Source organism: Caretta caretta, chromosome 1, assembly GCF_965140235.1.
Source record: "Caretta caretta isolate rCarCar2 chromosome 1, rCarCar1.hap1, whole genome shotgun sequence".
NCBI lineage: Eukaryota > Metazoa > Chordata > Testudines > Cheloniidae > Caretta > Caretta caretta.
In genome coordinates this window covers 85482557-85509992 of record NC_134206.1, presented here as the reverse complement: position 1 = coordinate 85509992, position 27436 = coordinate 85482557, and the positions used below count along the sequence as shown (strand labels likewise).

The 27436-nt window shown below is 40.9% G+C and overlaps 1 long non-coding RNA gene across 1 annotated transcript in view; it reads right to left on the bottom strand.

The window, feature by feature from the left end:
* Positions 1-1137: 1137 nt before the first annotated feature.
* The window catches only part of LOC125637927 (uncharacterized), a 210578-nt gene continuing 184279 nt past the window's right edge, over positions 1138-27436 (bottom strand). Inside the window, exon 6 of the long non-coding RNA XR_012668828.1 lies at positions 1138-2048. This is a non-coding gene — a long non-coding RNA (uncharacterized LOC125637927). The remainder of the gene's footprint in view (positions 2049-27436) is intronic.

The following is a 27436-nucleotide window of genomic DNA, read 5'->3' as shown; positions in this document are numbered from 1 at the left end:
AAAAAATCAGTCTGCATCACCTGAATAAGTGATTTGTACCCAGCCACAGAAATGCATTGAGCAAGTCAGATATGGCCGTTGAGCCTTGCTTAACACAGAGATGTCCTAAAACAAGATTGCCGGTTGTGACTGACTAAATAAAGCAACAGTAATGCTGTTAAAAGCAGCAAAGAGTCCTGTGGCACCTTATAGACTAACAGACATATTGGAGCATAAGCTTTCATGGGTGAATACCCACTTCGTCAGATGCATGTAGTGGAAATTTCAAGAGGCAGGTATAAATATGCAAGCAAGAATCAGGCTAGGGATAACAAGGTTAGTTCAATCAGGGAGGATGAGGCCCTCTTCTAGCATTTGAGGTGTGAACACCTGGGGAGGAGAAACTGCTTTTGTAGTTGGCTAGCCATTCACAGTCTTTGTTTAATCCTGAGCTGATGATGTCAGATTTGCAAATGAACTGAAGGTCAGCAGTTGCTCTTCGAACTCTGGTCCTGAAGTTTTTTTGCCACAGGATGGCTACCTTTAAATCTGCTATTGTGTGTCCAGGGAGATGGAAGTGTTCTCCTACAGGTTTTTGTATATTGCCATTCCTAACATGTGATTTGTGTCCATTTATCTTTTTACGTAGGGACTGTCCAGTTTAGCCGATGTACATAGCAGAGGGGCATTGCTGGCACATGATGGCAAATATTACATTGGTGGATGTGCAGCTGAATGAACCGGTGATGGCGTGGAGTAGGTCATAAAGACTGCAAAAAAAAAAGTGTTCAGAGAAGAGAAAAAAGTGCTCAATTCTTAGTTCTGGTGTTCAGATGTTAAATTCAGCACAGGCATAGGTCAGGGGTTCCCAAACTTGGTTCGCGGCTTGTTCAGGGTAAGCCCCTGGTGGGCCATGAGATGCTTTGTTTTCCTGAGCATCCGCAGGTACGGCCGCTCACAACTCCCAGTGGCCGCGGTTCACTGTTCCTGGCCAATGGGAGCTGCAGGAAGCAGTGCGGGCTGGGCCACCCCTTCCAACACCTCCCATTGGCCGGGAACAGTGAACCGCGGCCACTGGGAGATGCGAGCGGCTGTACCTGCGAATGCTCAGGTAAACAAAGCATCTTGTGGCCCACCAGAGGCTTACCCTGAACAAGCCGTGAACCAAGTTTGGGAATCCCGGGCATAGGTGATGCAACTCCCATAGACTCCAACTGGAGGGTGAGATTTGGTCCCAGGTCAGAATACAAAAGGGTGGTAAATAGGAACCTGTGGATGCACTGGTCAACAAGAGTCCTCCAACCCCCAGTTCAAGTTAAGCATCTAATGGCCATGTCTTCAGATGGATCTGGAAAGACACCTTGAAAGTTCCAGTAAACAGAGTGTGCTGACATATATCATATATTAAAGGAGAATACTCTGGTATGAACTCCACACTAATACATCAGAAGAGAGACAGTTAATATGACAAAAGACAGGTTAAATTGCGTGTGCCACCGTACACTTGAAGTAGTTGTTTGAGCTGTTTTATGAGCTCGGCAGTGGTCAAATATACCCAAATGCCTTCCAGATAGCAGTTACAATCAAAAGTCTATTTTACCAGCAGTTGCCACCATATTAAATCCAAGGTGATGCAATTATTTCCTATTCCTGGAATAATTCTAGTCTGCCCAGTATTGCTGGATCTGCAATTGTGACTGTAAAGCATCATCTCTGGTATTCCCCCAACTGGAAAGAGAAGAGACTGTCACCCCCTAACAATCCACTTGACAGCTAGTGTCCAAACCCTGTTTACTCCCCCTTTCCACAAGTACCAGGATCTGAACCATAGTAATTTAAGTTTGTTGAAGAAAATTTAATTTTATCTCATTTTAGTCTTTAAATAAATCCTTCTGAACCTACAGGTCACACCAACGTGGGTATTAAATTCTCCATAACCCTTTTTTTCTAATTCACTTTGCTTCCATAAACAGCAACACTATAATCTCTCAAAACTGAGCAAATTCCCAAAACGACAATGAACAGCTCTGGTCTTGCTGAATCCATTAAGAGGCTAGAGACTGACTGACCTGGAAAGAAAAAATGTCCATAATTAAAGTAAATGACCTGGCACCTGGCACAAAAACATGTATTTCTAATGAGGATGATATAAATTATGCATATTACATGCATGAAAAACATTGAGAAGCTGGAATAAACCTTGTGCTGAAGGACAGTATTGATATAAAATTAAGCACCTGCAAATGAAATGGACCCCCAAAGTCAAATATGAAATAGAGAGCTATCTAAAAGTAGATCCAATTAGCTTCTTTCATAATCTAATGTAATCAGTGCCCTAATGATAGTGTAACAGGAAAGCCGAAAAAAATCTAGGAAATGGTTTTAAGGAAAGCATTTGAGGCTTGCAATAAGTGATATTGGCATGAACAAATAAATACTACTTTCATAACAGCCATACAAGTGCATGGTATATCCCATTTTAACATCGGACCTTTCAGGGTCAGATTATGCCATTCATACTCACTGAGCTGCACCTTACTGCACTTCAAATCTGGGTGTCTAAAGTTAGGTACGAAAATCCATTTTTAGTCTCCATTTTGTTCCTTAACATTAAGTATCCAAGTGTGATAATTTCAGTAAAAACACCATTTTCTCCAGTAGTTGAATTCCAAAAAAGTTTGGGGTAAATCACTTTGCCCATCAATGAAGTAAAACATAGCAAATGCTTAAATGTTTCTAGTGTTTTAGGTCAGGAAGTGAGAGAATACTACCATACGTCACTGGCATCCCTAAATTTTTTGAAACCACTACAAAAAATGACCAAAAGTTGCTTTTCCATAGGTAATGTCATTGCTTTAAGATGCTGTATCTCCGGACCGTCGGGAGCTAAAAACAACTGTTCTGTGTCAATTAAGCACTCTCACTGCATGTGAGCCAAGAGATGGCTGTATCTCTACATCACAGTCTGCTGCACAGAGCTCCTGGTCTCCCGGAAGTGCGTATCCTTTAACAGGAAGTTTGTACTATTCAATGAAATTTAACCTGGACAGAACTGCATTGCCCCTAGCCTGACGTTATTAAGCATTGTCTTGCACAAGGATCACAGGATCAGGCCCCATGGGCCACAATCACAGATTTACAAGTAAAATGGTGTGCCCAGTCTAACTTTTCAATTTTTATGTATGCACTTTTGTTTTGTTTTAAATAATTCTATCCTCTCAAATTAATTATTCAACAAAAATTTGATTTCAATCACTGTTTATTTAAAAAAAAAAACAGCGAAAAAATTAACAAGTATTTTCTCTACTTAAAAATAACCATAGTGTAGCCCTTGCTCCTGTTAAGTGGCCCGTCATGAGGTTGTTCAAGACAGGGAAAGCCTGCCTTGAGACTTTTTACACAACTTTGTGGAACTGGGCCTGAGGCTCCTTTGTGTGCTCTGTATTGTGTGTCAGTGTGTGCTCACCTCAGACCAGAACCACTCAGACAAACCCCACCAGGAACAAGGCTTTATTCTGTAAAGAACATAGAACAGGATTACAGTTCAGCAGCCTCCTCTCTGCTTGCCTTCTGTGTACTCCCAGATCAGTCAGTTCTGAGACCTCCTGTTGCGGGCACAGAAGGTACATTCTGGCAGGAACCAGGAAGTTCTTCCAACTTGCTGCAGTGTGTAGTCCACAACTTGTAGTTCCCACAGCTGCTGTTGAAGTATACTGGACCTTGATAATGACACAAAGCAGTGTGGACTGATGCATTTACATCATCTGAGTCAGATGCCAGCAGCAGAAGGTTAATTTCCTTTTTTTGTGGTTTGGGTTCTGTAGTTTTCGCATTGGAGTGTTGCTCTCTTAAGATTTCTGAAAGCAAGCTCCGTACCTCATCCCTCTCAGATTTTGGATGACATTACAGATTCTTAAACCTTGGGTTGAGTGATGTAGCTATCTTTAGAAATCTCACATTGGTACCTTCTTTGCGTTTTGTCAAATCTGCAATGAAAGTGTTCTTAAAAAGAACAACATGTGATAGGTCATCATCTGAGAGTGCTATAACATGAAATATATGGCAGAATGCACGTAAAACAGAGCAGGGGACATACAATTCTCCCCAGGAGTTCAGTCACAAATTTAATTAACACATTTTTTTTTAATGAACATCATCTGCATGGAAGTGTATCCTCTGGAATGGTGGCCAAAGCATGAAGGGGCATATGAATCTTTAGCATATCTGGCATGTAAATATCTTGCAATGCCATCCACAACAGTGCCATGTGAATGCCTATTCTCACTTTCAGGTAACATTATAAACATTATATCATTTGGTCTGTGAAAGGAGGAGCCATCAGCTGTACTCAGAAAGACTTCATGTCGTGTGAAGGCTATTATGAACACAACATTCTCTTTCAGATTGCCATCTACACGATCTGGAGGGCATGGAGGCAATGTGCCATAGCTTGGCTCCACCTGGCTAATACTTTTGGATCAATGCCCTACCAGCACATTTTTGCCACCTTGTGAGAGTTTGGGATTCCTGAAAACTTTCTCCAGCTGATCTGGGAACTTTATGGAGGCTGCACCACCACCACCACCTGCTTCATAGAAGGAGAGATTCCTGAAATTCCTATCCGTGGCAGCGTGAAGCAAGGTTGTCCCCCCAGCCCCATTGTTTTCAACTTAGCCATGGAGCCACTCATTTGAGCCATCTCCAGCAGTCCAGGCAGTTTCAACCTGTATGGCAGCAGTATGAACATTCTGACCTATGCAGATGGTCTGGTCCTGATGGCAGACAACCCCAAATATCTCCGACAAATGTCAACATCACCAACCAGGCTTACAACTGGATGGGACTCCGCTTCAGTGCTAGGAAGTGTGCATTGCTGCATATCGATGGCAGTAGAAGGGACTCGGCTCAGGCAACACCTTTTCAAATCCAGGGTGAACCTATGACCTTCCTTGAGGATGAGCAAGCATATCAACATCTCGGCACACCCACAGGTTCCGCGTCCAGCAGACACCTGAGGATACCATCATGGAGATTCTACAAGATGTGACCAGGATCAACTCCTCCCTACTGGCACCCATGGCATAAGATCATTGTCTTGAACACCTTCTGATCCTCCGTACTTCATTCATCCTGAGAGGATATGCCATGCCAAAGGTACCTCTGAACAAGGCAGACAAGACCATCAGGCAGCTAGTGAAGAAGTGGATGTTTTTTTCCCCAGAGAGTGAGCAATGAACTTGTATACATCTTACCCAGGCAGGGTGGCACCAACATCCCTCATATGGGTGATCTGGGTGACTTTGTGGTGATCACTCATGCCTTCCGCCTTCTGCCATGCCCAGACGCCATGGTGAGGAACATCACATAAAGTGCCATGTGGGATGTCATCAACAAGCAAATTGCCAGGACCCCCTCTAACCAAGATGCCGCCACCTACCTGAGCGGCTCACTGGAAGGCAAATTTGAAAGAGAAGCGGGAGACTTTGCTTCGCTCTGGACTCATGCCCGCAATACTATGGGATGACTGGAGAAGCGTATCAGCTGCCGCTGGACCTGTTGTGAAGAATGACAGGAGCTGGGAGTCCTGGTGTCACAGGTGAAGAACACAGACCACACAATCCTCACTCTGAAAGCTAGAACCATGCTGGAGAGGACCCTGAAGGATGCACTGCTAATATGTGGAAAAACTGAAGCAGAAGCTGGACCAGGGCAATACGTTCAAGGTGATGTGTAAGTGGGACGCCAGCAACCACTTCCTCCCCAGGGGCAGCTTCACCTGATTTGCCAACTGGAGGTTCATCCACAGGGCCCAGCTCAACTGCTTTCCGCTGAATGGAGCTGTCCGCCACGGGAATTCGGACAAATGTTGTAGGAAGTGAGGCTACGCCGACGAGACACTGTCCCATGTCCTGTATAGCTGCAAGCCCCATTCCTGAGCCTGGCAACTGTGACACAGCACCATCCAAGATTACCTGGTCAGAGCCATCCCACCACCTGTAGGGAAGGTTGCTGTGAACTCCACCGTCCCCGGAACTGACAGCCAACTGCGACCAGACAGCGTCATCAGCAATGAGGACCGGAAAATCATCATGGTGGATGTCACTATGCCCTTCAAGAACAGGACCCTGACCTTCCATAGTGCCCAAGCTCGAAAGGTGGAGAAATACACCCCTCCAGCTGAAACCTTGAGAGCTAAGGGGTTACCAGGTTCAGACACATGCACTGATCGTTAGAGCCTTGGGTGCAGGGGACCCCAGTAATGAGCGAGTGCTGCTATGCTCAGATAATGCAGCAACTCATGGTGTCAGAAGCCATCAGGTGGTCAAGGGACATCTACATAGAACAGATCACCGGACATCAGCAATACCAGGAGGGATGAGCTGGGATGCCAAAGAGAAGAACAGTCAGGAAAGTAACCGAAATACTTTCCTCATAGATTGTATCTTCTAAATGGACAACCTACCCTAAATGCTCAATTACTGAGGGACAATCTTCACTCATTGATATATTTTGCTTTCCACAACCAAATCTCTGTACAACTTTTCATTAGCAATGTACCCAAATGCTTGGATGATAATATCTAAACTGTATTCTTAAATTTATTCACCTAAATTTGGATTATTGCAGATTATGTACTATATGTATCATATGACTTTTAAAAAACAAATTGTATTTGTGGATAATCTAAGCACTCTACCCAGATGTAGAGACACTTTTCTCAGCCTGTGTGTTATATAATTTTAACTTTAGCTTTAATACAATTTTTATATCTGGCACGTAAATACCTTGAATGCCAGCTACAAAAGTGCCATGCAAATTCCTGTTCTCACTTTCTGGTGACACTGTAAATAAGAAGAGGGCAGCATTATCTCCTGTAAATGTAAACAAACTTGTTTCTCTTAGCGATTGGCTGAACAAGAAGTAGAACTGAGTGGACTTCTAGGCTTTGAAGTTTTGCATTGTTTTGTTTTTGAGTGCAGTTATTTAACAAAAATATCTACCTTTGTAAATTGCACTTTCACGACAAAGAGATTGCACTACAGTACTTGTATGAGATTAATTGAAAAATACTATTTATATTGTTTAACATTTTTACAGTGCAAATCTTTGTAATAAAAATAATATACACTTTGATTTCAGTTACACCATGGAATACAATATATATGAAAATGTAGAAAAACATCCAAAATATTTAATACATTTTAATTGGTATTCTATTGTTTAATAGTGTGGTTAAAACTGTGATTAAATGTGATTTTTTAAAATTGTGATTCATTTTATGTGTTAAATGCATGAGTTAACTGCAATTAATCGACAGCCCTAGACATAATATTTGCCCACGCACCTTATAAAGTGCCCATATACATACTAAGTATTCTAGTATTCCACCTTACATACAGTAGGACAAATTCAGAGGTAATGTGTAAACTGATGAACATTGGCTCTCCTAACATTGTTAGACTCATTTGCATTAAACTACACTCCCTTAAACCTATTTACATCCACTTACTGGTTTATTGATTTGTAGTAGTTTTAAAGGAGTCTCGTTGGTGTAACTTGCATGGCAAGGAGCCAGAAGAAAGTGTTAGTTAAAGTAAGGAGTAACCCACTTTTTACTTACACTTTTTTAGCAGCCTCTTCCAAGTAGCTTGTTTTTTTTTGTTTTTGCTTAATTTGTTTCTTTTGGTTCCTCCACATTTGTGTTATGCCAACCTAAGCTCCCTTCAGCACAGAGGATAAATTCACACATGTGTGAAAAAGGGGAATGGTAAATCATAAATCTTTAAGTACAGTCATTGTGAGTGAAAATCAGGGTAGAAGGAGTCTGAATTAGAGAGTGCCAGCTGGCTTAAACCCAGCCTAAGAAAAAGGGCTGAATTTTTTAACAAGCAGAGCACAAGCATTTTGAATCAGTCCTGGAAAAGTGTTCTGTTCTCTGACAATCTGTTTGTAACAGATTCCTCTTTACCATAATCACACCATGCCCAAGGCTGATAAAGGTTTTCAGATGGTATTCAGACTGAGAGAGATCTTCAGCTTTCCCCTGCCTCCTGCTGCAGAAATGGAGCATAGATATTTGTTGCTTTCATCCCTAGAGAGACTAATTTACGTGTATTGCTTTACTTTTTCAAGGCTATTTCCATAAGGAAAACAGAGGTCAGGTCTTCTACTTCTACGTCCCAAAATTGTGGGTGGTTCTGCCTGACAGCTCCAAAGACCAATTCTTCCAGTTTATGTTCTGGCTTGTTTTCTGCTTGTGCATACAGAATAATGTTGCCTATTTATTTATTTGAAAGTTTTCCATTTAAGTAAATGAAATCCTCCCTCCCCTCACAGAATGACATTTGTATACTAGCAAGAGCTGTCGTGAAGTTTTATGCAGATCTTTACTTGGTATTTTGCCATGGATACAGGGGAGTATGCTAAGTGTTCTTCCCCTGCCAGCCAATGCACTAGACCTTTAATCATTTTTTTTTTTTCATTTTTGGTTACACTAAGGAGACATTTATATGTCGTGATGGATTAAGCTTTCTTTGTGCCAGGTCACATAAGACTGTGGATTTCTATATGGCAAATGCACTCTGCTGAAGGGAGCTATTGTACAGTATTTTTCATACCCCATTTTCTTTCTACAAATTGTATTTTGTCCATGTTTCTATTTTCAGTCTATTTTGTAGCTTAAATTCATTTCCTGACCCTTTACTCCCAGTTTATTTTTGCCTTTACCTTCTGTTCAGTTTCTTTCCAGATCTTTTTTATGAAGTCTAGCAAGCTTGTTAGATGGATGTTGCTTTCCTTCTATTATATATTTATGCTTTTTTTGTTATCCTTTGTGCTGTTTAATCCATGCTTTCTTGTGACTGCCTTTATTGATGTTGATCTACCTTTTCTTTCTAAAAATATATGTAAACATATCATGCTCTTTTCCCCATGTGTCTCCTACAGAATCTGAAGGCCAATTAGATCAACCTGACTCTTTGATCAGACAATGGACAATAAACCTAATCAGCCTTCCCCTATGTTGACTATATTATTTATTACCCCTACTCAAAAGGAACATCAATATAAATTGCACCAATGTTTCTAACAGCTGGAGATGGAAAATCAGGTTGTGGTAAAAAAAAAGTTGTTCTGTGTGTAGGAAACAAGAATCAAACTATCTCTTTCATTTTATTCTGCATGATAAATTTAAGAATTATGACCAAGCATTATGATTATGATAAATCAGAACTTTACTGTTTGTTGCAGTTACAGAGCAGAGAAAGATGTGAACATTTACAAGAGCAGGTAGTGCTTTTCAAACAATTTATCATCTTTTAGTATATTAAGGGACAGATCCTGGCCCTTGCTATGCACAAGGAGTAGGAAGAATCCTTACTCCCCTCTGCCAGTCACTCACAGTGTGGGTTGTAACATAGGGTGGGAAGCAGTCTCTGCAAAGCCACTTCTTCCCCTCCCACACAGGTGGTTGAAGCAGGGGTAGAGAATGGACAGAGATTTGGTCTGCGTCCAACCCCAATGCACCAAGCAGCATGATTACACCTTTAGTGCAATAGCAAGGTATAGGGCTGCTGGACGGCTCTTCTGCCCCCACAGAGCTGCATAGCCCCGCTGGAGAACATGGCTGGGGGTTGGGCTTCACTCTGCTCCTTTCCCCACTGCTGCTGCGGGGAAAGGAGCAGAACGCGGCTGGGCATTCATTCTTAACAGCACAATACATATGCTAAGAAACTTAAACAAAGCATATGTATTGCTGTTTAACATTGGTCAGGACCAAGTCAAAGGCACAGGAGTTGGTCATTAGTGTTCTCCACCCACAAACCGTGCTATGAAGAAGCTGACTGAAATCAGAATGGGCACAGAACTAAAGGACCTATGTGGCCTGGTTGACTGGGTAAATGAAAGATGCACTTTTGAGCTGCAGCTCCTTTGGTTTTGCAGGCTGAAAAGCCTCTGTCCCTCCATATCTGGCTATATGCCCCTGGGGCTTATTGTTTTCTCTTCCGCATGTGACACCTCTGCTGCTATTGTTTCCAGATGTGACCTTCATGTTCTGGAAAAATGTATTATGATGAACATGGCATTACAAGACAAATCTGATACCAAACAATAAAACAGGGAAATGATGTAGGTCTCTGTCTAGAATAATATACAAGGGAATTCAATCTAATTATGCAACAAGAAAACTCAGCAAACCAGTAGTGAAAGAAATAAATTTCCCCTTGTAACAATGGGAGCTGTGTTAGACACATATAGGACTGAAACACTGGCAGAATTATTATTGTATATAAGCCACTGTCTAGGAACAATACACTATACCTGGCTGAAAGAGAGAACTCAAATATCAAGGACGAGTCTCCTATAAATCTTTCCTCTTTACATTTCCTCTCCTTTTGTCCATTCATATCTTCCTTCCCTGTCTGCTCCTTCCCTTTTCTGTATCCTTGTGTGTGGCAGATGTGATGGCTTTGTGTGTATTGTATCTTTTAATTTCTAGGAATTTTTCACATCTGCAGAGCTTGTTGCCTGTTTCATTCCCAGAGTTGCTCGTGCCCATAAACCAGAAGACATTCACAGACTATGTTCTCTCAAGAAGATTTTCTTGTTCTTTTTGTTGTTTTCCTTTGTCAAACATAAAACTCATTTGAGGTTGAAAAAATGCATGCTTTATTCTTTGTATATGGAAGCACAATATCCCCTTTTATAGTGGAAATAGAGAGAGATGAAAAATCTCTTTCAGTGTGTTTAAGCATTAACCTGAATGTGTGCCAGTATGCTCTCACTGAGTAGGCTAAACCCTGAACAACCAGAGAAATGTCTGCCCCTGATTGGAGCACACCTCACTTCTTACCCTCTCATGGGGTACAAAAGGGGTGGGACGAAGACCCCAACTCACGACCCGTCAAAACAAAACATTACCATAGGTTGTAAGGGGTGGGACTAGGGGCATACACTTCAGGTATATTTGGGCCTGCTAAGAAGGAGGAGGTGGAAATGGGAAGGGGGGACGGAGAATGGGGACTAGGGAATGGAGAATGGGGACACAGGCAAAGCTCTCCTGAATCAGAGATGGGAAGGGGGGCATGGGGTAAAGACTCTGTGGTGTCAGAACTGGGAACGGAACACTGGGAAACAGACTCTGCCACAATGTAGAGCTATGGATATGCTTCCTTGGAACTAACCCCAATAAACATTGAATTGCCTGCACTTCGGACTTCTGGTCTTCTGCTTTCTGTCTGCGTGACAAAAACCAGGGGAGAGGGTGAAGGGAAAACCTTCTAACAGTCCCTCCTGTATGTCATGCTGAGGAAAATAATAAAACAATTTGGGCACACAGTTCTATGTCTCTTTTCCATCAAACCCAGATGGTGCAGCATCTTTGCTTTCCTAGTGCCTGGTGGAGAGCAATACTTAGATAAAGGCAAGCTGGCAGAAGCTGAGTTTGGACATAAGGGAGGCACTGATAGTGTGTTAAGGGAAAATGGTGTGATTGTCCTTCCTATCCTTCTTTTATTTAGGAAGTTTTCAATTTCAATCTGTTTAACAGATGCAGTTGTAAAATTGTACACAGGTACAGGGGGCGTTGGAGGGGACAGGGAGAGAGTGGGGCCCCGGGCTGGGGTGGGATGGGGAGGAGTCACGTGGAGGGTCACGTGGGGAGGTCACAAGCCCCACTTGTGTCCCTTCCATGAGTGCAGTACCGGCAAGAAATGATTTCTACTTGCACCACTGAGTACAAACCCCACCTGCCCTCCTCAGTCTCAGGGTACGTCTACAGTACAAAATTATATCGAATTTATATAAGTCAATTTTTCAGAAGAGATTTTATACAGTCAACCGTGTGTGTCCCCACTAAATGCATGAAGTCGGCGGAGTGCATCCACAATACCGAGGCTAGCATCGACTCTCGGACCGGTGCACTGTGGGAAGCTATCCCACAGTTCCCGCAGTCTCTGCCACCCATTGGAATTCTGAGTTAAGCTCCCAGTGCATGATGGGGCAAAAACAATCTTGCGGGTGTTTCTGGGTGCATGTTGTCAGTCGCCCCTCCCTCCATGCAAGCTACGGCAGACAATCATTTTGCACCTTTTTTCTGCCATCGTCAACCGTACACCACCACTTCCACTGCCACTCTGCTCTCATGCTTTCCTGCAGCAGACGGTGCAGTAGATCTGCAAAACTCTGCTGTCCTGCAACTCGTGCAGTATGCCAGCATAAACCATACACCGCCACTTCCGCTGCAACTCTGCTCTCCTGCTCTGCTTCGTTTTGCACCTTTTTTCCTGGATTACCCGTGCAGGCACCATAGCATGGCAAGCATGGAGCCCGTTCAGCTCACGGCTGCAGTTGTGACCATTGTAAATATCTTGTGCATTATCCAGCAGTATGTGTAAAACCAGGAGAGGAAGCGACGACAGTGCGATTACAATAGCAATGAGGACATGGACACAGACGTTCCTAGAAGCACGGCATGTGGCTATCGGGACATCATGGTGGTGTTGGCCAATTCTGGACCCAGGAAACAAGCACAGACTGGTGGGACCACATAGTGTTGCAGGTATGGGATGATTCCCACTGGCTGCAAAACTTTTGCATGTGTAAGGCCACTTTCATGGAACTTTGTGACATGCTGTCCCTTGCCCTGAAGCGCAAAGATACCAAAATGAGAGCAGCCCTCACAGTTGAGAAGCGAGTGGCGATAGCCTTCTGGAAGCTTGCAATGCCCGACAGCTACTGGTCAGTTGCAAATCAATTTGGGGTGGGCAAATCTACTGTGGGGGCTCCTGTGATCCAAGTAGCCAACACAATAATTGACTCCCTGCTATCAAGGGTAGTGACTCTGGGAAATGTGTAGGCCATTGTGGCTGGCTTTGCTGCGATGGGGTTCCCTAACTGTGGTGCGGCAATAGACGGAACGCATAACCCTATCTTGAACCAGACCACCAGGGCGGCCAGTATGTAAACTGCAAGGGGTACTTCTCGATAGTGCTGCAAGCACTGGTGGATCACAAGGGATGTTTCACCGACATCAAAGTGGGATGGCCGGGAAAGGTGCATGACGCTCGCATCTTCAGGAACTCTGGTCTGTTTGAACAGCTGTAGGAAGGGACTTACTTCCCAGACCAGAAAATTACTGTTGGGAATGTTGAAATGCTGAAAGTTATCCTTGGGGACCCAGCTTACCCCTTAATGCCATGGCTTATGAAGTCGTACACAGGCAGCCTGGACAGTAGTAAAGAACGGTTCTACTATAGGCTGAGCAAGTGCAGAATGGTGGTAGAGTGTGCATTTGGACATTTAAAAGCACACCGGATGCAGTTTACTGACTAGGTTAGATCTCAGCGAAACCATTATTCCAATTGCAATTGCTGCTTGCTGTGTGCTCCACAATATCTGTGAGAGTACGGGGGAGACGTTTATGGCAGGGTTGGAGGTCGAGGCAATTTCATGCAGCCAGACACCAGTGCGATTAGAAGAGCACAGCAGGGTGTGCTGCGCATCAGAGAAGCTTTGAAAAACAGTTTCATGACTGGCCAGGCTCTGGTGTGACAGTTGTGTTTGTTTCTCCTTGATGTTACCTGCCCCTTTTCTTGACTCTAATTGCCTGTAAACCAACTGCCCTTCCCGCCCCTTTGATCACAGTTTGCAGAGGAAACAAAGTCACTATTATTTCAAAACCATGCATTCTTTATTAGTTGATTAAAAACACAGGGAGATAAATCACAAGGTATCCTGGGTTGAGTAGCGCAGGGTGCGAGGAGGGAAGGACAAGGCCATGCTACAAATCAAAATTTAGGATATGCCAGCCTTCTGATGCTTGGGCAATCCTCTGGGGTGGAGTGGGTGGATCCCCAGAGCCTGCCCCCTCTGTTCTTGGGTGTCTGAGTGAGGAGGCTATTGAACTTGGGGAGGAGGGAGGGTGGTTATACTGGGGCTCTAATGGCTGTTTGTGCTCTTGCTGCCTTTCCGTCATAAGATCCACCAGACAGAGAAGCATGTCAGTTTGCTCCCCTATCAGCTTGAGCATGGCATCCTGCCTTCTCTCATTGCGCACCTCCCTCCTCTCATTGTGGTCATTGAACACTTTCAGGGACTCTGCCATTGTTTCCCTCCACGCATTCAACTATGCCCTATCAGTGCTGGAGGACTGCATAAGCTCTGCAAACATGTTGTCCCGAGTGCGTTTTTTCCACCTTCTAATCTGGGCCAGCCTCTGGGATGGAGTAGATAGGGGCTGCGTTGAAACATTTGCACCTGCAGGATGAGAAAAAGGGAGGGTAGAAGTTTAAAAGATACATTTTAGAGAACAAAGGGAAGACTGTTTCTCAGTGAAACAAGCAATTCATAGTACCTAGCACATGTTATTTCTGTACAAGGTTGCATTTTGCCTTTTATGCTGAGTGCCTGCCAGTTTGGTGTGACTGTATCACATGTGGCTGGGCAACAACATTCAGCCTGCAGGCAGTCATGGTAAGCCCTAGGGGCACATGGGGTTCTTCTTCTTCTGCATTCATTACAATGCTTTCGAACTGTGGCACCCACCTTTCCTATATCAAGCAATGCCTGGTGGGCTGGTCATTTAAAAGGAGGGCCTGTGGTCTCTCTGGGATGATCACTTCACACACACACACACACATACCACCCCGCGCCCTTTAGGCCAAACACCAACAGGCCAGCATAGACGGATTTCCCCCCACCCCCACCGCACGGCTCTGACCCTTTAAGCCAAACACAACAGACTTTTCCTGAAGCTGTACTGGGTGCAAATGCATCCCAAGTCTTCAGGGCAAATGAATCAGTAAATACACTTTCTTTTAAACCCTGTATTGTATTTACAAAGGTACACTCACCAGAAGTGCCTTCTCCAACGTCATGGTCCTGAGACCATCTTGGTCTCAAACAGTTCCTGGCTGCTGGGGAGTACAGATTCACCACTTGATGCCTGTGCACTGTCCTCCTCCTCCTCCTCTTCCTCCTCCAAAAAAACATCCTTCCCGTTGCATGAGAGTCCCCCCTTGCAGGTGTCCATGGACAGTGGTGGCGTAGTGGTGGCATCCGTCATCCCCCGGGAGATTTTCGCAAATATGTTTACATTCCTTTTTTTGGAATGGAGTCCTGCTGGAACCGATTCTTCTCCCCATACAGCAATGAGATCCAGTACCTCCCACTCAGTCCATGCTGGAGCTCATTTGTGCATCTGGGACTGCATGATCTCTTGTGATGGTGAGCTCTGCATTGTCACCTGTGCTAATCAGGTAGCCACGCTGGCCAAACAGGAAATGAAATTCAAAAGTCCCTGGGGCTTTTCCTGACTACCTGACTAGTGCATCTGAGTTGAAAGTGTTGTGCAGAACAGTCACAATTGAGCATTCTGGAATAGCTCCCGGAGGGCAACACCGTCGAATTGCGTCCACAGTACCTCAAATCCGGAACAGCGATAGAGATTTTAACGCTACTCCCCTTGCCAAGGTGGAGTACAGAAACCAGTTTTAAGAGACCTTAAAGCCGACAAAACCGGGTTGTTTGTGTGGACGGATTTAGTTTTAATTTGATGTAACGCGGCTAATTTCGATATAATTGCATACTGTAGACCGGGCCTCAGAGTCCATCACTGTAACTTGCATTACACTGTAACTTGAATTAAAAGGGTTGACGCAAGCACAACATGTTTTGTTACATACCACATTAAGGGCTATTTTACTGTATTGTTATACGTGCACAACTCATTGAATCAAGTGTCCATGTGAATAAATGTGCTTAAACATTCATAATTCATTTTCCATGTATACACAATAATATAAGCTTAACATTTTCTGTTTCAATAATTTAACGTGTTGTTTAATTTATTGGGTCTAATTCTCCTCTGAATTACACCCGCTAAACTCTATTCATGCTTGAAGTTTCTCCTGATGTATACAAGGGTAATGAGATCAGAATCTGGCCCTTTGCTGGAATATTCATGGAAAGCAAACAAAAAAGTGGCATGAAGCACAGATAAAATAAATGTTTTTATTAAATATTTATGTGAGCAAATATTAATATTTGAGGTATTCTCCCAAGCTGTGTATCATCTGAGTGTGACATTAGGAAAGTCCAGAGTAAACAAAACAAAAAACAAAAACATATCTACTTTATAGAATGGCAATTCCTTTAAAAATGAAACACTAATGTCTGGCCAGGGAATGGAGGGGAAAAAAAGAGATGAGAACCTAAAAGACATAAGATGAGGGAGGAATGTAGAAGACATGAGCTAGGAACTTAAGACTCTGAAGGTTGAAAAGAGAAGGACAAGCAGACTGAAGATTTGATAAGCATTGTGCAAACTCCTGGCCTCACCAACATCAATGACAAGTCCCATTGACTTGCATGGGACCCAGATTTCACCCACTTTGTCATATTGAATAATGTACCCCAAAAGGTGTTTTAAAGCTATAATTTCATTATGCAATTCTGGTGGGGCAAACAAACTATTCTTTCCTGAATGGAACTACAGTTTGGTGTGCTCCAAAGGGATAACTTTTATTCATTCCACTACTTTAATTTAATGTATTTGTTTATGTCTATCTTGTAGCTCCATAGAAGAGATTCCATCCAAAACTCAGAGCAGCAAGAAGTAACGTATCAAGCCTTGTGCTATTTACAAGTTTGTCAAACACTCTTGTTATAAACAGTGTTGACAGTATTATATTTAAAACTGTGATTTAAATGTCTTTCCTCCTTGAGGACATCTGTCAATGAGATGTTTTGTCTTAAAGGCACAAACCCGATGCAGAAATATATAATAAAGCACAGTTTTAAAAATTATTGAGACATGCTGAACTATTAAAAAAAGTAGTCAGATATATCTTCAGCATTTGTGGCTTCATTAACACTGCAGATACGTTAGTGCACCCGCTGCTGCTATTCACTTTTCACATTTGGATAAGATCAAATAGTGAGTAGGTTTTGTATCAAAAGGAAGTATTCCTCCTGGTAGCTTCATCACAGTGTGTTATGAAGTCTGACAGAATGGAATGATATAAGTTGTCAACTATTAACATTTAAAGAATATATATTGGTCCCCAAAATCAATGCAAATGGCACCTATTCAATCATTAATGCTGGTGGTACTATAGTAAAAAAAAAAATGAATGCATGTTGAAGAGTGCAGTCTTGGGGATAGCTTTATGAACTAATGCTTAAATGTTGGTTATCTAGAAGGAACTGGTATATACTGCCAGTTTATATTTATACAGAGTGAAATTTTCTCTACAAAGTTTCATGGCTCACATATCACTTAAGCCCTTAACCAGGTGAATTTCACCCTAATGCATCATGAAGCCCAATAAATTTATTTTGTATTACTGCAATAGTCCGTTTAGACCCCAGTTAGGGATTGAGGCTTCAAAACACTAAGTTCTGTATACACACTTATTAAAAAAAACTGTTCAAAAGAACTTATAATTAACACTAATGATTAAGTTATCTCAGACTAGTAATTATAACACAGACTTTATGGTGGAAGGGATTTTTTTTTTTTATTCCAGCCAAATACAATTGCTCAGGATAGTTGGTTAAATAGTTACTGGACACACACGGAAGCTGCTTTTGTTACAGTAACTGTACCATCCAACATCTTGCTAAACAATACAATTGTATTATAAGAATGCATGCACCATAGAATCAAAAACTGGAGACAAAAGCCCAATAAGTTAGCTAACCCAGCCCAATACAGGAAAATTTTCTACACTGCAATTAGACAGTCTCTGTCTACTTAAAAAAAAAGCCAAAGGGCTTTCACTACAGTCCTTGGAACATTTATTCCATCTTCAAATTGAATCAAAATGAATGTGAGGAATTATAACTTGAGATAATCAATATTTTTCAAAATTCAACATTTTAGTGATTTTTTTAACTGAATTTTCAAATCCCAGTGGTGAGGGGGTGGAAAGCGCAGGGAAGACCATGAAAATGTCATAAAATATTTTTTCCAATTTTCTGACCAGCTCTAGTCCAAATTAAGAAGTGCATTTTGTCTTTATTTTTTTAAAGCTCAGTGAACATCTATAGTATAATATTAAATAACCAGTAACATGCAGGTTACACTGTTCTGCTACTATATCTATGTATTACCCCCCCTTTCCCCATTCACCTTAAACAATTATTCTTTCAAGTCAGGTGTATCCTCTAGAATTTTTCAAATCTATTAAATTTATTTTAGTTAAATTATACTTATTTAGTTTATTCCTACTTTCCTCATAGATTAGTCTTTGTCAGTTTAGCTATTTTCTGAGTCCCCCAGTTTAATCAATGCTAATCCTTGGGGCACCTAGAGCTCTGCACATTTGCAGTCATCAAGACTGTCAGCTTTTTGGGGGCCATGATTTGAGCCAAATTCTATTTACCATGTGAAACCTGTGCACGGAGAGTTGTGTGACCAACATCATCAACTCTGTTTATCTCCTCCTTGGTTTTTCAGTTTCTCCCCTCATGTTTTCCCGCTGCAAACTGTTGGCAACACAATTCCCTGGAACAGACTCTTTTGTCCAACTTTGATCAAGAATGGACTAGGAAATATAGATTCTGGGAACTATTTATCCTTCAGCTGAACTCCATAGATGTAATAGGCTTGTTTTCTCTTTGGGAATGTCTGGTTAGAGTTAGTCATGGAGCAGTAATTTTACCACTAACAAGAGTTATTAAAAACAGAGAGAAAATATAAAAAAGAAGACAGTTTGTTTAACTTACCTAGATTTAAACTTCTCCTCAGTTAGACTAGATAAAGCGATTTCAGCTTAATTACAGAGAAATAGAAAAGCAAATGGCTTGTATCCTTTGAAAGCAATCCCCTCTCTGACCACTCTGGCCTGCCTGTCAGCATCACACTACTGTCTAGAGATGAAGCTTCTCTGTCCCTCCCTCAAGCTCCTTATCAGGCCCTCCTGATCCAGAGCAGCTGATCCCACTTTCCAAGCCAGTTTTCTCCAGCTCCATACACACTCAATAGTGCTTAGATTCACTGTTTCCTCTGAGAGATGTACCACTGAGGATACAAAGAGCCTTTAATGATGAATAATAGCCAACTCTGAAAGACTTAATGACCTAGCTCCAGAATTGCCTTTCACAGACAGTATTGGCTGGTTGTATCTAGTTTGGGTCAAGCCTCTTGTTCACCCCAGCTAAGCAATTGCTTTCTTCACTAATAAAATCTGAATTATGGGAAGACCCAGGCTTCCTTTGGAGCTTAGTTCAAGGAAGGTCCTCTCCCCAAGCTGCAAAATATGACTGAAGCTGCTCCATGGCTGGCACAGCAGTGTCAGGGCAGCAGTGGCAATTGAGGCCAGTGTGCTCCCTCTCCATTTATTGGGAGTAATTTCCAATGTATCTGTGTATTTGCAGATCCACCAGCCCCAATCGTTAGTTTCTGCCCTGCCCTCCCTCCAAAGTCATCTTGCACAAAACTTCAAGTGCAACCTTTGAGTAAAACAGTTCTGAAGCTCACAAGAGGGGGTAAGCCCCCTTTTGCAAGCTTCTTTTATGCTCTTGTATATGCAAGAAAATCATACTTGTTCTGTTGTCTTTAGGGCTTTCCATGCCCACAGAGATGGAGACAGAATTTACACTATACACTGATTATCATGGCACATGTTCAACAGCATACAGTATACATGAAAGCAAAATGCTATGTATGTATGTACAAGTGGCCAATAATAATAATCATGGAAAGCATAGTTTTAAATATCCTGATTTGTGTGTGGGTGTAACGATGCTGGTTCTGGTGGGATCCAACTGAGAGTGCCAATTCAGGACAAATTGCTTAAAGCAGGGCAGTTACAGCCCAAGGGTCGGGTTTCTATGCACACCAAGGCAGCCAAACAGAGAAGACATTGGTTTTACCCCACTGGCTAACCACAACTCACACAAGCAATTCCCTTAGCCATGCCAGTTTCCCAGTATCACCACCAGTACCACTCGTTATGGGGGTGAATGGTTATGAAAACCAATACCCCAGTAAAAGAAAAAAGGTTCTCCCAATCCCAAAGGGCCAAGCCCCAGACCCAGGTCAATATACAAAGCAGATCTTACCCACAAATCACCCTGTTGCCAATCCTTTAGAATCTAAAATCTAAAGGTTTATTTATAAAAGAAAAAAGATATAGATGAGAGCTAGAATTGGTTAAATGGAATCAATTACATACAGTAATGGCAAAGTTCTTGGTTCAGGCTTGCAGCAGTGATAGAATAAACTGCAGGTCCAAATCAAGTCTCTGGAGAACATCCACAGCTGGGATGGGTCTTTCAGTCCTTGGTTCAAAGCTTTAGGGTAGCAAAGTCCCTCCAGAGGTAAGAAGCAAGACTGAAGACAAGATGGAGGAGCTGCCAGCAGCTTTTTTTATTCTCTTGCCATGTGGTCTTTCTTTCTTTGTTCCAAAGACAAGCTGTCCATCACATGGCATGGAAAAACCTCAGATTTCTGTCCATAGGCATGTCCCTGTGTACCTTGCTGAGTCACAAGGTGTGTCTGCCTTCTCTCAGTGGGTCAATTGTATAGCTGATGGTCCTTAATGGGGCCATCAAGCAGGCTAGGCAGAGCTGACACCAACTTGTCTGGGGTGTCACCGAGAAGCATAGCATAAGTTTGAAATACAGACAGTATAGAGCCAATATTCATAACTTTAACTACAAAAATGATACACACCTATAGACAGCATAGTCATAACCAGCAAACCATAACCTTGTCTTAGACACCTTATTTGATGCCCTTTATACAAGATTTGGTGCCACTGCAGGACTTTGGTTGCAACAATGATTTATACGGTCCCAGCTTATGTCAATAACGTCACAGTGGGTAACATTGTTTTTCCTTGGGTCTCTCCTCCCCAATATATTTTATACACATTGGAAACTTGGATGCTCTTTCTGGGGAATTAACATTTCTTACCTGGCAAAAAAATTGTGAACACTTTATGTTGTTCAGCAGGGTGGGTAGATGTGAAAGTTTTATTTTACTGACAGGTATTTAGTCTCTCCCCTAGATAAACAAAGTGTTAATCTAAGAGTCTGAATTGGTTTTGTTAATCACGCAAATCTGCAATTCAAGTAATTGCCATTGCATAAAAAGCTTTAATGATGAAAAAAACATCTCAAATTAACATGGATTTAAAACTCATGGGAATTCTACATTTCTCTCAAGTCACCTGAGATGCTTCCATTAGTCTTTCGGTCATCAGCAACATATAATGAAGTCTATGTTCGTAAACTTTTACAGTATCATGTATCATCAAATTTTAGAATGTATGAGATAAATGAGCTCTTTCAAGTGAGCTCTGCCTACTAGTTCACTGCTTTGCCTTTTAGCAGCCTATTATGGAAATAGCAAATTGGCTCATTTATACTACTACCAGAATTTTAGTGAAAACCAACATAAGTAAAGTGATTGCCCTTTATGATAGCACGCCTATAAAGAAGTGAGTCCATCAAAAAAACGGACTTTTGTCTGAGTGACTGGAAAATATATCTGTGAACCAAGCAAATGGATAGGAAATATGTGCTTTATTTAAGCTTTAGGATTAAACCAGGAAGGTCTTCCACACTGGAAAATTGCAAATAATATTACACTATCCAAGACCTAAGCAGTTCATTGAGAATACACATGACAATTGAGCTATAGTTGTTTTGTTGTTGTTGTTGTTTTTTTTTTGTTTTTTTAATGCACTTGGTTTCACAGTAGAACTTGGGGAATATATAGTACTTAAACTATAACTGATCAAATTATAACTTTTTTTTTTTATAAATTGTCACAGTTTCTGTTTCTAACTAAACTAATAATGAATATTTATAAAATGTCCTTTGCTGTTCCATGTATAGATTTGATTCTAAACTGAATCTAGCATTTCACATTCCAGCAGCAAGGAAATACAAGAGACAAATCATCTCACTCCCCTCCCCAATTGTGTGCCTAGCAGACATTATTGAGAAGCAAATTGTTGGAAATATAATTCCCTTCGTGGCAGCCAACTCAGGGAATTTTAGTGAGAATGTAACAGTAATGCACAATACTGAGAATCCCTTAAACCAAATGTATTATTGTTAATAGATACTATTGTGCACCAGTGAACGCATCTCATAATCTGCCACAATGTCAGGAAAGGCTGCTGGGACAATTTTAAGAAAGCTAGAATTGAGGTGGTAGATTTAGTCATGAATATTTAGTCATACTCCTTGCAGCAAAGGTAAAACAGATGGCAGTATATTATTTCCCTTTCTTTTGCCCATAAAAAATGTGAGGATAATGCAATATGCAATATGTCAACAAGATGCCTTGAACATGTCCTATTAAACTAGGAATCTTCAAGGTTTGCTTCACTGAAGTCTCTTTGCACTGCTGAAGGGTAAGCCCTTTGACAGCTGTCTATTTGTCGGTAGCTAATGACCAAAGTCTCTTTGTTGTTTTCAGTCTATCACCAGTGTTTTTGCTGAAAGCAATATAGCTCAACAGAATGATGAGCCATATAAGCATATGCCCCGTGACAACACAGTGTTGCTGATAGAAAACTAAATTGATAGGTATTCTTCCCTGGGGAAGCCCCAAACACCTGTAGCTCCAGATGTCTCTCCATGAAGATGTAGATTATGATGAAATAATTTAGTTATGGAACAATCAGTCAATGATATAGTGAAGAGTTTTGATTTGGTTTACTCTACCATGACCTCTTTCCTTTGCAATTTATCCTCCAGCTTGATCATATAGTGTGGACAATGTGGTGCTTTGTAACTGTTGTAATTTGGGTTTCTGTGTATTATGCAGGGGACAGCTGCCATTTTCTGAGGCAGAGTTGATGGGGTATGTTGCAGAGAAATACACTATGCTCTCACTTTGTTCCTTTTACTTTTATTTCCTTTAGTCTGAAATAAAAAGTCATTCAGACTGAAAGCATGATTTGTGTGTGTGTGTGTGTGTGTGTGTGTGTGTAAAAAACATAAGACACTAGCCCAATTACCAATTTAAAACCAATTGGGAGACAATAGGGACTACATAACAGTTGGTTTGCTTAGCCTATTAAAAGACTTGAGCTTTCCTTGGTCAAATTAAAATTCTTCACTAGAAGTTCCAAAATAAACAGTACTTCATTAACTGTGTATAAGAAAATAATTGATTTCAGCCTCTGGGAAGAAAACATCCTCCATGTCTATTCAACTTTTACACAACTCTTGTAATTCCATCAATTTTATTCAGGCCCTTGGTGGCATTTCTACCTAAAGAGATGGTCAGAGTATATTGACATACATTCACTGAGATCCAATTTTTAGGGCCTTACTGAAGTTTGGATTGCCGTTTTCTGCAGAAAATGCTCTGGGGGAGGAAATCTCTGTGAGGATGCTCTCATGGAAATATCCTCTCCAATTGTTCCACAGAGGATCAGAGTTGCCTTCTATCATGTCAAGTAATGAGCTGTAGGGTCCTCTTGTAAAGCTAGGAGACCACAAGATGTCAGGTCCCTTTGCCTGCCATTAACTCTGGATGCATCAGTCCCCTAAAGCCTCCTGTGACAGAGATGGCAAATTCCTGAACAAATCTTATTGAATTTGTAAGTTAATAAAGAAGCCTCGTTGAATATAGACTTTGTATGTTGTGCTCCCTACATACTCTGTAGCACCTGCACAACACCCACACAGAACAGTATCCATAAGAAGTCCCACTGAAATCAAGATGATAAGATGCTATATACAAAAGATTTCATTTCACATGTATAGTAAAGGAAATACCCCAATATTCTATGGATGTATTTCAATTTGTATGCAACCTGAAGAAACTGAATTTCCTGCTGTATGGTATAAAAGATAAAAATGATTCAGATGAACACAAATTCATGCAACTTTCAGAGCTGTTCTGAAGAAATCAGCTTCTTTTGTCCAAACTAGTTACACTGTACTGACTGCTCTTGAGAACACAGAATGACAATCTAGTTCTCTGTTCTCTACCACTGGCAGTACATTGAAGTCCTCTATAGAATTGCATGCTCAGACTCAGTGACTTGGGAGAAAAATCTTGGCAGTATGTCACACCATTAGGAATTTGAATTCAAGCTGAAAACTTAAGTGTTTACTGTCATATCAATCACACTTACAAACTCCTGTGTGTTGTTAAATAATGGTCTAAAGTAGTAAGACAAAAAGAAAAGGAGTACTTGTGGCACCTTAGAGACTAACCAATTTATTTGAGCACAAGCTTTCATGAGCTACAGCTCACTTCATCGGATGCATTCAGTGGAAAGTAGTAAGACAGTTGAATATGGGTATTTCTTTTAAAAAATACAGTGTTTTTACAAATTGCAAGTAAGACAGTCATCTTCTCCTCATTAATGATCAAAATAAATACCTCCATCTCTGAGTGCATTTCCAAAGGAATGCTCATGGATATTTTGCAGAAAAGGCTCAACTTACCTTGGAGGTTGCAGATGCCAGGAAACAACTGGCATACGTCAGAGCTGATGAGCATTAACTGTGATGCAGAAGGATAGTCAGTCGTCTACTGCAGGAGTATATTAGAACCACTGGCAAAGAAAGACTCCAGTACACAAGATGGAAGTGACTGGTGCCAAAGAAGTGACTGGTGCCAACTGGCAAGAAGACAGCAAAGCAGAGGAGCTATGTTATCTTGTGTTGAACTCAAGAAGGAAATCTAGTTCCTGATTCACCACTGTGCTACCCCCGTTTGAAGCTAGTGTAACATCATTAATTTCAATGGAGTTAAACTTCCATGCAGTGGTGACTCAGGATTTGAGTGTTCAAGATAGTTTTAAGAACCACACTGAAAGTGTTTTTTTTTTCTTTTATTTATTTATTTATTTATTTATTTACTTTTTTTTTTTTTTTAAACAGATGACATGACTTTGTTTAGCATCACTTTGTTTAGCATCAATATTATGTTTTGTTTACTATCACTTTGTTTAGCATCAATATTTTTCAAGGTCTAGGTGAATGGAATGTTTTCATGTTTTAGATTTTCAAATTGCTCTTAAAAATACTATTTGAATACATTAATGCAACATCAGAACGCCTCACAAAACAGCATTACACTATGTAGCATGAACAATAAGATGAAACTGGACAATCTAATTTGATTGAGATGAGTGACATGGAAAAAATAAGCAATATCCATTAAAAAAAGTAAAGTAGCTTTTTGAAATTATTTCAGTTTTTATAATATTACAGTATTGTTAGGAACACAAAGATTTTTTTAATATATGAATTTCATCTTGGCAATGACCCTTTATTAATTCAATTTCTGATGGGGATACAGTAATAGTAATATATTTTTAACCCTACAAGTTTAATAATTTCAAGGCAAACGCGCAGCACAGTGAAACTTCTGAATTATAAGTACAGTGAGAATGATAGCTTTGTGAGAGAACTTTGAAGGTATTAAATTAGAAGGATATGTGCTTCAGTATGTCTTTGGATTATCGAAGTATAAATGCTTGAGAGAGGAGCTTTGATCACACACACACCCTTCACAACTTTCTTATCTTATTGCCCGTCTGAACTAAACAGAAGACTGTCCTGATCCCTGGCACCTCTCTCTTTCTTCTTTGAGCACTGAAAAGTATTTCATTTTCATGGTTTGATTGTACCTTAATATTTGGATCCCAGACGAGTTACAAGAAATGTGCAGAGGAAATGATGAAAGTAATATCCAACTCTTTTTGGATAACGTGGTGAAAAAAAATCCTGAAGGCATTCCAGTTCCACATGATCTATTATAGCACTACACCATCTAGACCCCTCCTATTTGGTTAGAATATGTGAATATTTAATGTGGCCATTACAACTGAAGTCTGGTGAGAGCCAGAAGTTTTCTGAGATATTAATCTCATTAAAAATAAATTGAGTCCATACTTATTCTGCAGAGGTACAAATCATTGAAATTTAAGAGATTAATTATTATAGACCACTTAGAGCAAGTGAGACTAGATTTCCAGCATTCATAAAATTTCATTATGAATGAATTTCAGTGCTGCACTTTATAAGGCCTGCAGGGTGCTTTGAATAGGTTCTTTAAAATGCATAAGTGAATAATGCCAAAAACTTTGTTTTCTAGTTGCTTACAGGGGAAAAAAAAATATGGAAAGCAGATATTCAAATCAGTTTCCTTTTAATATAGAGTTAAACAAAGTAGAGTTATTTTTTATCTTCTCAGGATTTGAAATCAGGTGCTGAAATACATTTCATTAAGTGTACCTATGATACATTTTACACAAAACAAAATGGTATTTGAATATTTTGAGAAATAAAATATATGCTTCTCATTCCTCTTCTGCTTACTAATGAATTGTCAGCTTGTTTCCTAATGATGTCTCTAAGGGGAAGAACACTGACAGGGGAAAGCATGAGACCTAGAATGGAATCCTGAGGCACTCATCTTAAGGCAGCTGTATGGTGAATTAACAACACCAGCTAAGATGGCTTGTGTCTAGCCCAAGAATGAGCAGTCAATTATTCAAATGTATAGCTACAGATTTTTTAAAAGGTTATGATCCCAGCTGCTATAGATAAAATACTATAAAATACACTTTTTAGGAATTTGCTCACTGAATCTGTTCGATGAACACTTAGTTTGTGTAGAAGTTAGAGAGAGAAATATCTCTTATTTCTTACTCCTCATCCCCACCCAGCACAACCCGAAGCACAATGAACCACATTAAACTTCAGCGCACAGTGGCTGCCGCTTGTACATTTAGGGAACATTTATGGTTATGTACATTTCAGAATCTAAGTGATCGAAACTGAACAGAGTAACTATGGATTCAAAGCACCACTACATTATCTGAAAAATTAATTCAGCTACAACAGGGGAAAAAAAAACATTATACTTGTGCAAGTGCATTGTATTTCCAGGTGAAGTCAGGGACATACTGTATATAGAGAGGCCCATACACACAAAAATATCTTGGAAGGAAGGGTGGGACCCATAGAAACCAGGACCTTTCTAGTGTCACAGCATCATGCCTCAACCAGAGTGACTTCTGGTGGAATAGGATAGCATTGGCTTTACATGAGTTCTCCCTAAGGGCCTGCACCTTCTCCCATTGAAATCAGACATAAAAGGTTTAATTTGCAAAAGGATATTTTTTAGAAATTTGTAAATGACTGAAAAATGAAAATACGGGTTATGATTGGAAAGGCTTTACTGCAGCATTATATTACTGTATATACTGTGCATGCATTTATTTTGTATGGGAGCACTGAATGTGCTCAAAGAATAATTGTGGAGCAGGGCGTGTTTAAAGTGGCACTCGGTTAAAAAAAGGGGTTGCCCTATTGCAAAGTTGAGTTCTGTGAGACCCACAAAACCACACTATAGCTCTAAGTAGAAATTTTAAACTGGGAAGCACTTTTTAGGCTGTGGTAAAAAAAAGTAGAGGTTTGAGTGGCATGGATTTTAATAATACAAGTGATAATTGTGCCCTCCCGC